We start from the raw sequence: 17,807 nt of genomic DNA on the forward strand, positions 1-17,807 counted from the left end.
GTTTTGATCTTAAATAAAGTGTTTAAAATTTTCTGAAATGTATTACGGAATGCAGTGTTTTTAATCGGCCTTTGATGTACCACAAGAGCAGAAAATGTAATAGAAAAATGTGATTTTTCCAAGATCTGTATTGTCTCTGTCATCACGCCTCTCTAAGACGATGTGAGAAACGAAGATAAGACTGGATTGTGAACCGTCTTTAGCTTCTTCCAGTTCTGTTTTTAAATACAGTTTGTAGAATTTTTAAACAGTCCTACCGAACGTACACTGTACATCACGTATCACATATTCAATAAATCAGATCGCACAGTATTATGTATTTTGCTATACTGTTATTTAGTGTTTCCACTTGTCTTCCACAATCATATCCTCTGGAGTTTCTGGTGTAAGTCACGGTGGTCATACCTCTTGTCTTGCTTATTCCACAGAGACCTGTCCTCATTCATAAGCTTCTCTATGTCCATAGTCGGCAATTAAGTGAGAAACGCACCCAGACACAACCAATAACAGGTGCTCGCTTGCAGCGAATGCGTCCCACTATGTTCGATTAATTTCACTTTACCCATTTAACCGGGTTAGTCCATCACCAGACTGTATACTGCCTTATGTGGCCGACTTTGTCGTGTGCAGTGGACGCGTGAAAATGCCGCAGTATACACTGAAGTGCCAAAGAAACTGATATACATAGGGTTATTCAAATACAGAGATATGTAAACAGCCAGAATACGGCGCTGCGGTCGGCAACGCCTGTATTAAACAAAAAGTGTCTGGCGCAGTTGTCAGCTTGGTTACTGCTGCTATAATGGCAAGTTGTCAAGACTAAAGTGAGTTTGAACGTGTGTTACAGTCGGCGCACGAGCGATGCGACACAGCATCTCCGAGGCAGCGATGAAGTGGGAAGGGATTTTCCCGTACGACCGTTTCACGGGTGTACCGTGACTATCAGGGATCCAGTAAAACGTCAAATCTCCGACATCACTGCGGCCGGAAATAGATCCTGCAAGAACTGGACTATCGATGACTGAAGAGAAACGTTCAACACGACAGAAGTGCAACCTTTCCGCTAATTGCTGCAGATTTCGATGGTGGGCCACCAAAATGTGGTGTCAGCGTGCGAACCATTCAATGAAACATCATCGATGTTCCGACCCACTCGTGTACCCTTGATGACTATAAGACCCAAAGCTTTACGTTTCGCCTGGGCCCGTCAACATTGGACTGTTAATGACTGGAAACTCGTTGCCTCGTTAGGCAAGACTCGTATCAAATTGTATTGAGTGGATGGACGTGGACGGGTATGGAGAGAACCTCATGAATCCATGGAACCTGCATATCAGCAAGGGAATGTTCAAGCTAGTGGAGGCTCTGTAATGGTGTGAGACGTGTGCAGTTGGAGTGGTATGGGACCGCTGATGAGTCTAGATTTGGCACTGACAGGTGAAACGTACGTAAGCGTGCTGTCTGATGACCTGCTTCCAGTCATGTCCATTGTGCATTGTGAATTCCAGCAGGACAACGTGACACACCAAACGTCCGGAATTGCTACAGAGTGGCTCCACGAATAGTCTCCTGAGTAGTAACACTACCGCTGGCCACCAAAGTCCTCAGCCATGAACATTATTGAGCATATCTGGGATGCCCTGCAACGTGCTGTTCAGAAGAGCTCTCTGCCCCCTCGTACTCTTATGGATTTATGAACAGTCCTGCAGGATTTATGGTGTCAATTCCCTCCAGTACTACTTCAGACATTAGTCGAATCCATATCACGTTGTGTTGGGACATTTCTCCGTGCTCGCGGTAGCTCTACGCGATATTAGGCAGGTGTACCACTTTCTTTGGCTCTTCAATCAGTCGCGAGTGGTCGTATACGGCGTCCTAACCAGACGGACGAATACGGTTCCAGTGGGAGCTCAACCCTAAGGTATAGTTCCGTATGCATCTTCTTCGTTTAGACCAAGTGTCCCGATGTATGTCCGGATTGCTATTGAAGGGCAAATTTTCGTTCTATCTTCATGGTGATATCGATATTGTCGTGTACGCCACTCATATGGGGTAGGAGCTCCTGTTGGTTTCCTCTGCCACGTGGCCACAAAGTACCCTTTGAGTAAAGCTAGGGAATCATCAAGTAGCACCAAGGCGAAGGGCTACGTGAGCTCAAAGCTGACTATTAGGTCCTTCTCGTCCAAATCTTGGAGTATCTTCACAAATCCTGTCGATTTCTAACACGGTGTGGATAGTAACCCACGAGAGGTTTTAGCAACTGTGCTAGATGTTTGGCCATCAGATATGCCGGCCAATTGTGGTCTTCCTTATGGATTTTCGGGAAGCCGCATAATCGTAGTGTCACCGGTGCCCTGCGGTAAGGCTTCTGATGGCGTTTCTGTTGTCATGAATTGTTGAGTAGATCGATGGTCATACGTGAAAAAATGTTGTCGCATCTTTCCACATTTGTCTGCGAGCCGGATCTTACAGGAAAGTTTCGATCTTCTGCCAGTAATCTTCTGACTCCTGTAGTACTGCCACACTGCTTTGACCTGCTGCTATGTCCACTATATCTTTGTCATCACGAAGGTAGCGCCCTTCGTTTTGCTGTCGAAATGTTGTTCTTCGGCGTTCTTTCCTTCTCAAGAACCCCGCATGTCTCTGTTCTGACTTATTCACCAGCCTCCAAAGGGAGCCCACGTGTGACCTTTACGATGCTGCTGATGATGTCAAGTTTCGGTAATGTTGTTCGAATAAGTATTGCAGTCAGTTTAGAGATTTATTCGTGGCGTGGACAGAAGACACAATGTTCTATTTCAGAGCGCACAAAAACCACGGGAATATGCTCGGAGTTATCTGTTAGTCAACAAAAATGTGTAGTCCTTTAAAATGAAGTGCATCAGCTTGAAGTTAAATTAAAATTTCTGAAGAATGTGGTGGTATAAATTACAGAGCAATAGTATAGAGATAATGAGAGCTCGTGTATTTATATCACAGCTGGCACATATTTTAAAACTAGAGATGATCTAATCACAACCAGTGTAAATAAACATTCTGAATTTCCAGCTGTTGAACTAACAAAGCTACAAACTTCTAAGATGTCAAATACTTTGTGTGTTACGCTCACCTAGTGCCAATGTGGACACTTTCTTCAGCAAATTAACTGAAGTACTGGACAGACTCTTAATACCCAAAGCAAACTAATGCAGACAAGAATATTGCCACAGGTGTTGAAGTGAAATTAGTAGCAATTTCGTAAATATTTTGAGCGCTTACGGCGGCTCACAAACGGTAAAACACTGCCACTAGGGTGTCAAAAAGTCCGGATCAGTTTTAGACCATGTACTTAGAGATACTGTCAGATAAAATTGTAAAGTATTTATAACAAATCTTTGCCTTTCTGATCATTACTGTCAGATAACAAAGCTACAGACGGGATACGTAAAGCCAGCAAAACTGTAGGTCAATTAAAGGATCTTTTGATATTTTTGGAACGTAGAATACATACTTTTTCTAGGGTATTTCCATTTCAAATTTGAGATGAAGTCTATATGGAAAAAATATAGATTCTCTGTTATCTGGATTCTGTGCATGGTTTAAATTAATTTTTGAGGAAACTTTTCCAATAGTTGCCATCTCTGCAGAAGCAGGTAAGGAAAATAAATGGATATCTGCGGGTATTAGTAGGACCTCCCAGACACTTAAATTTCTGAGTTCTTTGCAGAAGCGGTATACTAATCCACACCTCACAGATAACTGTCACAGGCATAAAAACTACTGGGACGGTACTGCTCACATAAAAAAAGTCATCAAGTGAAAAGACAATAAAACGGAAGTAGTGTGTGATGTCATAAAACAAAAACAGGAAAAACTAGTCACAAAGATAACAAGATACAATTCAAAGATGGAAGTATAATAATAAAGAATCCTTAGAAATTGAGAAATTTTGTGAACAACTATTTATCTGTTTGTGAAGAAGTTGCAGCAAAATCTTCCTAAAACTCACGTAACGCCCACAATTAATTACACAACAAGCATAAAGGTTACTGACTTGTATTTTGTGCTACCAGTTACTTTTATTTGTTTTTATGGTTAATTTAGCAGATTGTTACGCGTTTCGAGCACTCTGCTCATCTTCAGGCGTTTATATATACAGAAATTTGTTACTTGAAAATAAAATCTTTTGTTTACTTGTCGCTGCTGGTGTAGATGGTAGTGTATTTGGAGGGAGGTGGGGGCATTGGTTGATCAGAAGACACCACTGGACGTCAACTTCTGGTCAACCGCTGACACACCTCCCTCCAACACCCAGCAGCTACACCAATAGAAAACAATAAACGAAAAATACACCGTTAATTTAGTCTTACACATTTTATATTTAAGTAAGAATTTACTGTATGTGTAAAAGTCTGAAGAAGAGCAGACCGTGATCGAAACATGTTTGCAATATGTTTAATTAAACATAAATCCAAATGAAACAAAGTGGCAGCAGAAAACAGAAATAAGTAATTTGTTCCAGACAGTCACGGTCCCATTACGGCGACAAGTAATAAGCACAATGATATTGTTTCCTACAACCGAGATTGAAGTCAGGAAAACAATAAAAAGATAAGAAGACAGCAGGTATCGATGAGGTTGCAATTTCTGTACTGAAGGGATGGATATACAGCAAACAGGACCCATTAACAAACATGATAAATAAGTCCTTCAGTTAAGGTGTTTTACTAGAGTTCCTAGAGCATGCACGAGTTGTGTCCCTAAAAGAAAGATAATGCAAAAAGAATTTAAAACTACAGGTTAGTTTCACTAATGTCTTCAATCCCAATAATAATGGTAGCTATCATGAAGGGCAGACTAATGAGTTACATGAATAAATACACCCATTTTAAGTACGCAGAGTTTGACTTCCGAAGTGGGAGAAGTATTATACTATATCGGATTTTGCAGAGTTTAACAAAAGTGGTATTTGAAGCCCTTGAGATGGATGGCTGTGATACAGGCATATGCTTAGACTTGTCCAAGGTTTTGACACTGTTGACCATAAAATCTGATAAACAAACTAAAAGCGCTACGTGAATGAGCAATAGCGACCAAGTTGTCCTACTCTTGCCTGGGAAACAGGGTGCAAAAGGTAAAGGTAGTTCACACATCTGCTGACGATAGGTTTTTAACAGAACTACTGTCAGACAACAAACATGTAAACAAAGGTGTTGATCAGCATAGTGTATTGAATCCAATTCCGTTCTTAATAGACATGAATGATTTTCCAGCTAGTACAAGTCAAGAAGGAAGAGACAGCTACATCATAATCATTGATAAAACATCCGAGCTTCCATTAGGGAAAGCAAATGATACTCTCACGGATGCTTACGTTGGGCAGAACGTAATAAATTGACACTGAACATTAGGAAAAAGCATGAACTTCAGCATGAAGAGGAAAAGCAACGCTGTCTTGTAGAGTATAGATGACAAATCTATAGACTGTGTAACAAACACAAAGTTTTCTGGAATGAATATTGACTGCCAGTTAACATGGAATGAACATACAAAGATACAGGCAAACGGAAAGTGCTCAGCATGTTATTCTCTTAGGGTTTTATCATCAGTTTGTAACAGCCTATGTTTTGTGGAGACATAGTATTCCTATATACACCCAGTTCTTAGTTTTAGGATTCTTTGCTGGGGATAGAAGACACAAAACACGGACACAGTTTTTCAGCTGCAGAAAAGGTGCATAAGAATAATAACTAGAAGCAGTATGTCCTAAGATTGTACAATAAGTACATTTCAAGAATATTGGACGGTAATTTGTGGATCATTTCTCCTGTCCTTCTTGTAGGCTAGTGGGACCTGTGCCTTCTTGCAACTACTGGGCATAGTTTTTTCATCGAGTAAACTACGGGATATTACGGTTAATAAAGGCACCAACTCAGTCATAAATTCGCTATAGAAGATGATAGGTGTGGTGTCACCGCCAGACACCACACTTGCTAGGTGGTAGCTTTGAAATCGGCCGCGGTCCATTAGTATACGACGGACCCGCGTGTCGCCACTATCAATGATTGCAGACCGAGCGCCGCCACACGGCAGGTCTAGAGAGACTTACTAGCACTCGCCCCAGTTGTACAGCCGACGTTGCTAGCCATGATTCACTGAGAATTACGCTCTCATTAGCCGAGACGATAGTTAGCATAGCCTTCAGCTTAGTCAATTGCTACGACCTAGCAAGGCGCCATTTATCCTTTGCTATGTATCTAATGAAGCATGTACAGTAACAAGACCAATGTTCACCAATTGTGGATTAAAGTTAAGTATTCCAGCAGCTACGTACATTTCTTTATAGCATTCATTACGTATCCTGTTTCAGACCTCACGCCAGCCTGCGTGAGCTTATAGCGTGCATTTCGGCTTCCTCAAACAACACGGTGTTGGCACTTCTGCCGACACTTCAATAGGAATTTCATCCGCCCCTGGAACTGCATTCAGTTTTATAGATTTCATCTGTTTCTCAACGCTACTGACACTAATATCTGTTTTTATTCATCTTTGGAGTGGTGCGAGAATTAAATTGGGGCAACATTCGTGGGTTTTTCTTTATAAAGGAGCATTTGAAGACGAAGCTCAGCGTTTCTGCTTTTTCTTCGTTGCCATCAATTTGAGTTCTTTTCTCATCCGCTAACACCATTTACAAAGGACGAAAATTTCTTTGAGTTTTGTGAGAGATCTTTTGATAATTTTCTGATACGTTAGCTGTTGAAGATTTCATGCATTGCCGCGTTGATTTTCATTCAGCATGTCTCTACCGACAGCGCTATGCTTTGCTTTATACCTACTATCCCGCGGTCTGTGTCTCTTTTAGAAGTTTCTTAACAGTGGAGGTATACCGCGGAGTTCCCTTCCATCATAAACTATTCTACTACGTGTGTGTCTGACATTGCTTGGTCTACTGTTCTTTTACACCTTCGTTATAGTTCATCGAAGCGCTCCTGTGCTGGGCTATGACGTCAGTGCCTCTTTGTCTGGCTTACTGAACATCTGTATACTTGTTTAGGAGGCTGTTGCTACCAGGAGAGTTACCTGAAGTGCTGCACCAGGACAGTGTCATAACTGGAGACCACAACAACAAAAACTTCGTTACGGATAACCGTCAGACGTCTGTGTGTGGTCACCACTAATATTGTCAGTTAAATAATTATATACGCCTTGAACAGCGGGCGTCGTAAAACACTTTCCTGGGGCCTGCCTGAAGTTACTTCTGCTTCTTTCGATGACGTTCCGACTGAGATAACATGCTACATAGTGCCTACCAATTTAATTTCATACCTGAAGTAAACAGTGGAAGACGATGGTATCATAAACGATGTGACGACAGATATCTTTCTCTGTTTGTATTTTATCCTTGTTTGTGCTGCATCAATAACGACTTCGATGTTGGCAAGTTACTGAATACTGGCACATTTGAGGACTGGAAATGTCAAACATTCTAGGCGCCATTTTATCGGTGCTGTTGGTCCTCGATGTTTAATTATTTAACTGGCAATATTAGTGGTAACAACACACAGACGTCTTGCAGTTAAGTGTAACAAAGTTTTTGTTGCAGTGGTCTTTTTAATTATAAGGCTGTCCTAATACAACACTCCAGGGAAGTCTCCTGGTAGCAACACCCTCCTAAACAAGTATACAGATTTGTATGTTCAGTAAACTACATAAAGAGGTACTTACGTCATATACCAGCACAGGAGCGTCTTGAAGAACTATAGCGCAGGTGTAGACCTGTTGTAAATGCCAAATCATGAAGAAAACGCTTCAAACATTCAAATGGCTCTTAGCACCATGGGACTTAGCTGCTGAGGTCATCAGTCCCCTAGAACGTAGAACTACTGAAACCTAACTAACCTAAGGACATCACACACATCAATGCCCGAGGCAGGATTCGAACCTGCGACCGTAGCGCTCGCGTGGTTCCAGACTGTAGCGCTTAGAACCGCTCGGCCACTCCGGACGGCGTTCGAACATTCATTAGTAGATGGCTCATATAGAAGAAAGGTAAGCGAGACCGTTGTTCTCCAAATTTTACGCAAGATCGTTGAGTCAGCTAAAGCTATGTACCCGTTCCATGTAATGCATACAAGAGACTTCTTTGATTCTGATGTTGCTGAAACGTTGTTGACAAAGCAGGTGTGTGAGATCTCCAAGTGCAGCATGATCAGAGTGTCTCATACTCTTCCATCTCAGATAGATATTAAAAACACTCACTTTGAAACAGAAGAATAGAGAAATGTGAATGTACTGAAAAGACGAAAGACCAATACTGATGTATTCTATGCCGTACTTTATCCAAAAGGCCAGCCATGTTTATCAGATGCAAAACAGAAAGACCTGTTCACGATGTTGCCATAAAAGGCCAGCCATGTTTATCAGATGCAAAACAGAAAGACCTGTTCACGATGTTGCCATATTTTCCTCAACAGTAGAGGGACATCTGATCCTCAGAATGAAGTTGTGTAAGGAACAGTAGCCAGTAGTGAAAGATCTCTTTTCTTGAATTAATGTTTTGTTAATATCTTGTAAAAAAATTAAAATGTATGAGAAATAATTTTAATTGATTACTGTCGCAGTAGTTAAGATATTGACAAACTGCCTATTGGCTGAAGAAACTGAAAGTTGCACCAAACGACATCCTCGTCAGCTCTGATGTCGTTTCTCTGTTTATGAAAGTGCCACTCAGTGACGCTCTGGAGCACATCGGTTCCATTTTCCCGCAAGACATCACGAATCTCTTCCATTCAGGTCTCACCACGAGCTATTTCACGTGGAATGGTTATTTCTACGATCAGCTGGAAGGCGTCGCCATCCTCTTAGCCCAGTGGTGGCCAACTTCTTCATGGAACACTTCGAAGCACGGGCACTGCACTTGGCGACTTGCAAACCTAAGGTGTGGTACAGATACGTCGATGGTACTTTCGTTGTGTGGAGCCATGGTTAAGAACGGCTCGCTGACTTCCTAAGTCAGTTGGACAGCCTCCATGCCAACATAAAATTTACCATGGAAGTAGAAAAGGACAAAAAACGGCCATTTCTAGATTTGCTGGTCACAAGGGATGGCGAAAACCTGGGACACAGCGTGTATCGAAAACCGACACACACGGGCCGATACCTGCACAAACTACCAAATCACCATCCGAGCCAGAAAAGAGGCATGGTTAATACGCTCGTAACGCGAGCAGGACGAATATGTGAGCCGCACTACCTCAGACGCGAATTGCAATACCTGGAAAGTGTTCTCGGGGGCAATGGGTACTCCACAAATTATATTAGGAGTGTGACAGAGTCAAAAATTCGGCGAAGTAAGGAATCAGAAAAAGAAATGTCGACTACGGCCTTTCTGCCAGGCATTCCCAGAGTGACGGACAGCATCGACCGTATATTGCGCAAACACGGCGTAAAGACCATTTTCAAACCAACAAGGAAGATCAAAGAGTGTCTTAGATCGGCAAAGGAGAAAAGGGACTCACTTGCAATATCGGGAATATACCGTACACCATGCACATGCGGAAAAGTTTATGTCGGAATGACTGGACGATAAATCAACACCAGGATCAAAGAACATAAGCGACATTGCAATTTGGGGCAGGTGGAGAAATCGTCCGTGGCAGAGCACGCACTGAGTGAGACCGATCACGTAATAAAATTCGCCGACACGGAAGTTCTACCGAGCGAGGTGGTGCAGTGGTTAGCACACTGGACTCGCATTCGGGAGGACGACGGTTCAATCCCGCGTCCGGCCATCCTGATTTAGGTTTCCCGTGATTTCCCTAAATCGCTGCAGCCAAATGCCGGGATGGTTCTTTTGACAGGGCACGGCCGATTTCCTTCCCCGTACTTCCCTAATACGATGAGACCGATGACTTCGCTGTTTGGTCTCCTTCCCCAAAACAAGCCCTCAACGGAAGTTCTGGCTGTTGAGAAGCACTATCACACCCGATTGTTAAGAGAAGCTGTAGAAATACGAAAACATGCGAACAGCTTCTACAGCGTACTGCAGCGAACGACCGTCGCAGGTAGCAAGAGGAGAACCGCACCGGAAATGACCGCGGAGAAGCCCTCGGACATTGGCGCGCCAGGTACAAATGGTGTTATGCCGCGAGCTCGGCTGCTGACACTTATTCGATCCCTGATGACGTACGCAGCTCCTGTCTGGGGATACGCTGCGCCTACACACCTGCGCCGTCTGCAACTCATACAAAACAAAGTACTCAAAATCATAAGCAATGCTCGACGATACACACTCATCGCGGAGATTCACCGGGAATACCGACTTGAGGCTCTCACGGAGGTAATCCACAAACTCATCACAAGACTCCAGACATTCGCAGAGCCCGTTTATTCTGAATCTGGGGAACTACGACCACAACCATAGATGGAGACATAAAAGTCCAAAAGACATACTTGTAAGGACCTAACATCTATGGCCAAGCATACGCAAACACAACGGTACAGGTGAGACCCTGTTAATCAGACGCCATTACTGGATATCCAGCTGGAATACACTGCCGAATAACTGGCACCACACAGGGAAGCCGTACCGTACACTGCATGCAGACAAGCTCCACACATCCCCCACACAGTGAGATGATCTATGGCCGATCTCCCACTACTGTATAACGATCTTGATTGTTCCCGGAATGTAGCGGCTGCAGTAACTGGGATACATCGCCATCGCTTGCCACGGTAATGATGCATGATACCCATACTGACAAATCCAACCTTGCGTGAACTATCGCACCTAGTAAGCCACTACTGATCTTACTACCCATCCCACTGTCGCAGAGATTTTTTCCCATTGCACGAGCCTTGGCACTTTTTTCCCTCTGCTCTTGAAATCTATCACCTGATGGAACGTGTTAATGCGTAGTCTTACCCAGACGCACGGATAACATCACAGCCCAGCATCCTGTGATCCACTTACTAGATAACTTACATGTTTGCGCAGGTGACAGTAGAACTTTTGGTTTGGTCACCACGTTGGTGCGGGCGTAGAGGGGTCCCATCGCAAAAAAAAAAAAAAAAAAAAAAAAAAAAAAAAAAAAAAAAAAAAAAAAAAAAAAAAAAAAAAAAAAAAGCTCGGCTGCAGTTCACCACGGGCAGAGGGTGGAGCTTTGACAATGCCAGCCACTCGTGCTGGCGAAACGTCAGTAAAAAATCATCACATGAACATCGGCCGAAGAACCCGAGACAGAAGCCAATAAGCAGTTTGTCAATAAGTGGCCACGAACGCCTTAACAATTTTGTAGTTAAAATATTACCACAGTATTTCTGTACTAGTGTTACCACAATAAAACGTTAGCTCCTCTGTCTTAATGGCACTTGAAAGGCTCAAATGGCTCTGAGCACTATGGGACTTAACATCTTAGGTCATCAGTCTCCTACAACTTTACTTAAACCTAACTAACCTAAGGACATCACACACATCCATGCCCGAGGCAGGATTCGAACCTGCGACCGTAGTTGTCGCGCGGTTGCAGACTGAAGCGCCTAGAACCGCTCGGCCACCAGCGGCCGGTTGACACTTGAAAGAAAAACTTTCTTATTGCCGGTGAGAATCAGTCAGTTTCCTTGTGTGGCACTTACAACATTATTAATGACCCATTTATCTCATAATTTGTCTGATAGTTTTTTGCAGTGATGTGCTGAGCTGCATAATTCTGTGGTATCAGATTATATGTTCAATATTTTGGTTAAAAATAAATTATGTAAAAGAAAGAGGTTCACGGATTTTTGATTCTCCTAACAAATGTGAGGGTTTGACATTTCTACTCATCATTTGTTCCTTGGTTCTAGTTGACCCCCATCCGTCACAGAGTTTCAGTCACGTAGACGGAATCAGTTATTGAAACGTGTAACTCGCCTCACGTGCGTGGCATTTACGGCCCTGTAGCAGAAGGTAACCAGCAGTGGGGTGACGATTGGCGACTGATTGTCGCTGACATGCGAATGTAGTGGGTTGTGTGGAGGGGAGGCAGGGGAGAAGCGTGGGAGAGTGGGGAGGGGGGGTGACAAGGACCTTGGCTGTGAGGCGATTACTGCGCCTCGCCTGGTGGACGTTACGAGTACCACAGCAGAGCAGGACAGTCCGCGAGGGAGGCGAATACCGCGGGTGTCAACACTCCACTGCCGCCGCTACTGTGTGCTCCTGTGGGGACCAAACAACCAGCAGGCTACGTCGTCTTTACAGGTACCTCAGCACCGGCCTCTCATACGACTGTCAGAAAAAGTCCGTGTTTCTTGACCTGACATTCGGCAAACTGTTTTCGAATCGAGATTGGAATAAAAAAAAAAAAAAAGACTGTGAATGAGATGTAGGCTTGTGGTTTGTATTAAGTTTTTAGGCATCAAAAGAGATGCTGGAGAAATTCAAGAAGTTGGGCCCCGAGCTGGATTGAAGAGTTTTTAGCAAACAGAACACAGCATGTTGTTCTCAATGGAGAGACGTCTACAGACGTTAAAGTAACGTCTGGCGTGCCACAGGGGAGTGTTATGGGACCATTGCTTTTCACAATATATATAAATGACCTAGTAGATAGTGTCGGAAGTTCCATGCGGCTTTTCGCGGATGATACTGTAGTATACAGAGAAGTTGCAGCATTAGAAAATTGCAGTGAAATGCAGGAAGATCTGCAGCGGATAGGCACTTGGTGCAGGGAGTGGCAACTTACCCTTAACATAGACAAATGTAACGTATTGCGAATACATATAAAGAAGGATCCTTTATTGTATGATTACATGATAGCGGAAAAAACACTGGTAGCAGTTACTTCTGTAAAATATCTGGGAGTATGCGTACGAAACGATTTGAAGTGGAATGATAATATACAATTAATTGTTGGTAAGGCGGGTGCCAGGTTGAGATTCATTGGGAGAGTTCTTAGAAAATGTAGTCCATCACCAAAGCAGGTGGCTTACAAACCACTCGTTCGACCTATACTTGAGTATTGCTCATCAGTGTGGGATCCGTACCAGGTCGGGTTGACAGAGGAGATAGAGAAGATCCGAGGAAGAGCGGCGCGTTTGGTCACAGGGTTATTTGGTAAGCGTGATAGGGTTACGGAGATGTTTAGCAAACTCAAGTGGCAGACTCTGCAAGAGAGGCGCTCTGCTTCGCGGTGTAGCTTGCTCTTCAGGTTTCGAGAGGGTGCGTTTCTGGATCAGGTATCGAATATATTGGTTCCCCTTACTTGTACCTCCCGAGGAGATCACGAATGTAAAATTAGAGAGATTCGAGCGCGCACGGAGGCTTTCCGGCAGTCGTTCTTCTCGCGAAACATACGCGACTGGATATGTTCACCCTCAACGCCGCCCGTGACGCATGTGGAAGTCGCGCAGTGGGTGAGTCTCTAAGGCACCCGCGCCACCTCGCATCCTTGTGCCTGTGGTGCTTTTGCCCTGGCTGTGGCTTGTTCGGACGACACAGCAGTTACCTCTGCTAACGCGTAGTGTGCATTCAGGGAATAAATCGTTTTAACGTACCCTCGTATGCATCCTGGTAAGTACAGGGGATAGGCAAAATAATGTGAACTGCGGTAGTAATGAGACTGTTGCGTTTGGCGGTCAACAAATGAGGTAAGGCACATGTTGCGTTGTACTGTTCGTGTTCAGTACGGACTAGGCAGTGGCGCAGGTTGTTTACGAGTAGTGCACACTTCGTATTTGCATTCAGAGGCCGAGGTCGACGTGCAATGAAGGACCTAACAGAGTTCGAAAGAGGGCAAATTGTGGGGGCCCGATTAGCTGTAGCATCAGTAACGAAGACAGTCACCTTACTGAATGTTTCATGAGCAAGTGTTTCAACAGTCATGACAGCCAACACAAAACATGAAAGACATCATCGTGCGAAGTTAATAGTGGGCACAAATCGAAACTAAATGACAGACCATCGTACGCTAATACGAATTGTGTCGAAACAACACAAAATACGACAGCTAAAGTGACTGCAGAGCTCAACAGCCACCTTCGAGATGATCGATACTATTCGCCGAGAACTCCATAAAGCGAATATTCATGGACAAGCTGCTATACCGAAACCATTAGTGATGACAACCACTGCAAAAAAGCGTAAAACATGGTGTCAGGAGCGTAAATCCTCGACGGATGATCAGTGGAAACATATCATATGGTCCGACTAGCTAATGTTCTCGCTATTTCCGACATCGGGTCCGGTTTACGTCTGGAGAACACCAAAACAGCTCTACAGTCCTGATTGCTTGATTCCATCGGTTAAATATGGAAGTGGAAGTGTGATGGTGTGGGCAGCCATATCATGTTATTGTGCATCATTACTCTCAAAGGCCGTGTTACAGCCAACGATTATGTGAACATTTTAGGTGATCAGGTGCGCCCAATGATTCAACTGTTGTTCCCCAAAAATGATTCCATATTTCAGGACGATAATGCACCCATCCACACAGCCAGGCCAGTACAATCGTGGTATGAGGAGCGTGCAACTGAACTGCAGCGTTTTCCCCAGCCAGGACAGTACGTGGACTTGAACACTATGGAACCCTTGTGTGTGGTATTGGGCCGGCCGTGGTGGCCGAGCGGTTCTAGGCGCTACAGTCTGGAACCGCGCGACCGCAACGGTCTCAGGTTCTAATCCTGCCTCGGGCATGGATGTGTGTGATGTCCTTAGGTTAGTTAGGTTTAAGTAGTTCTAAGTTCTAAGGGACTGATGACTTCAGAAGTTAAGTCCCATAGTGCTCAGAGCCATTTGAACCATTTTTTTGTGTGGTATTGGAGCACAGACTGCGGAGCAGATTTCTGCCTCCCTCGTCACGACAGGAGTTAGAAGAGGTTCTGCTAGAAGAGTGGCATAACATTCCACTGGGACTACACACTCATTATAGGCCAGTATTCCAAGAAGAATCGTAGCTGTATTACAGGCAAACGGGGGTCCAACCTCTAATTAATAAATCATTCCCAAGTAAGTACAGATGTTCACATTATTTTGCCTGTCACCTGTACATTCGATGGAATCACTTATTTTTTACATCAAAGGAGAATACAGAAGTTCCATTTTTCGGAAAATGACTGCTACAAATGAAGTTATGTTTCGAGGATGTCAGCTGTTCTCTGTGTTCAGTGTGCACCCGTTTCTGTAGAAATTCTGGGCACCACAGCGAAATTCTGAAAGGATTTTATATTTTGTAGTAGCATTATTTGTTTTTCTCGAAGATGGTTCAGAATGGTTCAAATGGCTCTGAGCACTATGGGACTTAATATTTTAGGTCATCAGTCTCCTTGAACTTAGAACTACTTAAACCTAACTAACCTAAGGACATCATGCACATCCATGCCCGAGGCAGGATTCGAACCTGCGACCGTAGCAGTCCCGCGGTTCCGGACGGAAGCTCCTAGAACCGCACGGCCAGCGCGGCCAGCTTTTTCTCGAAGACCATTTTCTTTTTATAATGCGCGATACGTAACTAAACTATGGGACTGAGCGCCACTCCCTGTCATTCAGCGAGTACTGTATCTGTATGCGACAACACTCTTGACCATTGTGGCTCAGAATATAAGAAAATGAATCACTTGAGAATCACAAGCACTAACACTACTAACAGCTCCGAAATGCCCCTCGTCTATACAGAGATCGTCATGGTTTTCCTTGCAAAGCTGTAATCTGTTCGTATATGAGGTTTATTCAAAAAGTAAAACCAGATTGGTCGCAAGATGAAAACCACTGAGAAAATCAAAAATGGCTTTTCTCCAACAGTTAGCCACACCTTCCAGCTACTTTTCTATAATGTTACCGCTCTGACTTAGACATTTGTTGTAGCGTTGTGGCAACATTCCAATACTGTCGTCATAGAAGACAGCCACCTGTGATTTCCACCAATGCTCTGCTTTGGTCTACAGCTCATTGACTGCCAGAATGTTGTTTTCAAATCCAGCGGTTTATGTAAGCAGAGATGAAACTCAGTGGGAGCCAATTACGCGCTGTGTTGTGGGTCATCACACATTTACCATCGAAAATGCTGCAGGAGAATCTTCGTTACCCATGCAGTGTGTGACACGAAGTGTTATGAAGAAGGAACCGCATGACAGTTGTGTTATGTGGGCTGCATGAAATCAGGCAAAATCTCTCACCAGGTCTTAATACTTGGCGGGAGACGCTGTTTCCTAAGCATCGTTACGTGCTCGCTGTGCGCTCCAAATGGAAAAGAACGACGCGACGCGTTCGATGGGCATATTAAAGATGCTGCCCAAGACATCTGTGCAAAGCTTCATCAGATTTACTTCCCAAATAGCCCTTTAGTACCAATGTCGATACGAACGACTGACTGTCGTCATGCTGCCAGCATTTTGTGTCGATGTCTGCGATGCTAGTGGCGCTCACTGTGACATAAGCTGTGAATTTGTCTGTAGTCTCGCAGCGTCGACACTACATTTCCATGCAGCTCTGAGGTTGCAGTGTCTGGCTTGGTTAAAGTTATTATTCCACCTCCCCTCTCCTTGATGATGGAGTCCCAGTAGGCTGATGAATTGGTAACGTCTTGGTCCACTTGGACTGGTAAGTTCTTGGCGCGTTTGGACTTGCACTTATCACTACTACTACTGCTGTCATTGAATCTGTTGATTGTTGCCGAAGAGTGATTGTTTTTACTTACCAGGGACGTGACAGAAGATATTTCGCGAGTGACGTCAGTATGGGACTGTGACATCCCGTTAAACTAATTTACTTCAGAGACTTCAAAACTCACCGTGAGTTCACTAAGTGCCAACCATTTAATACTGGGTGGCAAGTGGAACCTCGCAAGCCGAACAAATGAACCTCATTTAAAACCGATAAGATGAAGTATTTCAGACCAGGGCAAGAATACTTACCAAATACCACCTGCGATAACTGTGGTTTTCTGGTGAACATATGATGCGTTTACTCAGTTATGTTGTTTAGGACCCACCTATTAGTCGATCACAACATTATTGCACTTGGAGAGGAGGGTACTTCGATTGGCTTACCGTGAGCTTTTATCGTAATATTTCACTAGGACACGTTGAACCAGTTGCTACCATATACACAGCCGTCCTGAAGGCAACCGCAATGTGATACGTTTCTCTTAGTCACCACTGTACTTGTTTACTCTAACATCACCGCGTGAATCTGACAACGGCCACGGGAGAAGAAGTGCAATAATATTGTGGTCAGGTAAGAAGTGTCAATGCGAAAGTTAAACAAACACTTTTGTATGTGATTCCGCCTGCCTGTCGACTGGAAAGTCTAGTCTTCGGTAAGACAAGATTACGGTACCAACCCAACTTTTAGAATAAACAGCACGTAACTGTTTATAACATCGGACATAATCCCTGCGTATGACATCTGCAGACTTCTTTTTGTTCCACGGCTTCACCTCGACTTCAACGGAATCATACGGAAAACACATATGTGTCGTATGCAGAAAGATGTGTAAGAATAGTACTTCTATATACACTGTACAGCCAGAACATTATGACCACCAACCTGCTAACGATATAAAACAGTCCAGGCGATAGCAGCGTCACCTGCCGGGGGTCAGTTTGGTTTCTAGAAGGGTTTTTCAACGGAAAATGCTATATATACTTTCACTAATGAAATATTAAATGCTCTGAGTAACCGGAAGTCACCCGTTGGGACTTTTTGTGATCTATCAAAGGCTTTTGATTGTGTAAATCATGGAACACTTCTAGATAAGCTCAAGTACTGTAGTATGAATGGGACAGCGCTCAAATGGTTTAAATCATATCTAACTGGAAGAGTGCAGAAAGATGAAATAAACAGTTCACATAATATT

At 43.8% G+C, this 17,807-nt stretch overlaps 1 protein-coding gene across 1 annotated transcript in view; it reads left to right on the top strand.

Moving 5' to 3' along the window:
• Positions 1-12,116: 12,116 nt before the first annotated feature.
• LOC124789593 (proton-coupled amino acid transporter-like protein CG1139) overlaps positions 12,117-17,807 on the top strand; it is a 122,916-nt gene continuing 117,225 nt past the window's right edge. Inside the window, exon 1 of the mRNA XM_047257004.1 lies at positions 12,117-12,217. The gene's annotated coding sequence lies outside the window, so the exon portion shown is untranslated. The remainder of the gene's footprint in view (positions 12,218-17,807) is intronic.

This window comes from Schistocerca piceifrons, chromosome 3 (assembly GCF_021461385.2).
Source record: "Schistocerca piceifrons isolate TAMUIC-IGC-003096 chromosome 3, iqSchPice1.1, whole genome shotgun sequence".
NCBI lineage: Eukaryota > Metazoa > Arthropoda > Insecta > Orthoptera > Acrididae > Schistocerca > Schistocerca piceifrons.